The sequence below is a fragment of the Fopius arisanus genome, unplaced genomic scaffold (genome assembly GCF_000806365.1).
Source record: "Fopius arisanus strain USDA-PBARC FA_bdor unplaced genomic scaffold, ASM80636v1 scaffold00417, whole genome shotgun sequence".
Taxonomy (NCBI): Eukaryota; Metazoa; Arthropoda; class Insecta; order Hymenoptera; family Braconidae; genus Fopius; species Fopius arisanus.
The window spans coordinates 16,863-17,991 of NW_011888156.1; positions in this window are offsets into that span (position 1 = coordinate 16,863).

Here is a 1,129-nt window from a genome sequence, read left to right on the forward strand (position 1 = left end):
TCATGTTCTTGTCTCCTTGTTGCCACAAAAATTTCATGAAATGATTGAAGCATTGTTTCAATTGCATCAATCCTACCACCTAAGGATCCAGTGACATTATAGATTAGACGAATTTCCTCTCTCGTTATATTGCGCATCATTTTCAAGAAAACCTCATCGTGTCCTCTAGGGAATCAGCTAAATTACACAGTTTACGATGGTCCATATCATAGTGTCCGTCAGAAGTGACTTTGAAACCTTCTCCTGGAGGACCTCGACCACCGGCAGTCTTCACTGTAGTCTTACTTAACTGACGTCGAAACACATCGACACTCATGGTTCAAATGATGAATTACCATCCGTAAAAAGCTTAATACATAATGTTAGCCTCCCGTAATTCTTCCATTATTGACATAACTTCATTGGTGTGACTCATATTTCCAGCCGATTGAGATGCCATAAGTAGTCGCAGTCTATCCACTAGCTCATTGGGATCATCCCAGTAAATATAGTCCATTTTTTTTGGTTTCATGGATGCAATCATATGATGACGAAGAGCTGTACCAGTTCTCTTACCGCTGATGAGATTTGTGATAATGTTGAAATACTTCATGCTACTACTTGTTCGCAGAGCTCCAGTGGGCTTATACCACATTCGGTGTGCATTTGTACTGTGATATCCATAAATTTATAAAAAAATTCAGGCCACTTTCAACATTGAGAAAAATTTACCGACACGTGATTTCGAAATTGTCTTTCGACAATTCCGAAATCACGCCAAATAACTCGGGCTACTTAAAATACAATATAAAAGTAGAGCAAAAATCAGCGAAAATTCGACCGTGTGACAAATATCACACCTCGAATTTTCGCCATCAACCCACTGACTCAGCTGACGCCCCAAATTCAAAGATATAAAATCGGATTATGAACAATTAATCTCCAGTCGCGGAAAAATCGCGAAACTATACTGGTTTGACTCTTTGGAGATTTAAAATTCGAGTCATATAAGTCTTTTAAATCGGACTAGCGCCACGGCACCGATAAAACAATATCTTTTTGAATTACGGCAGTAAGCTAAGTCATCTTCTCCGTAACATCGATAGTTTTCGGTAAAATTGATCGTCGCCTGAGATCCGTAAAGTTGTGA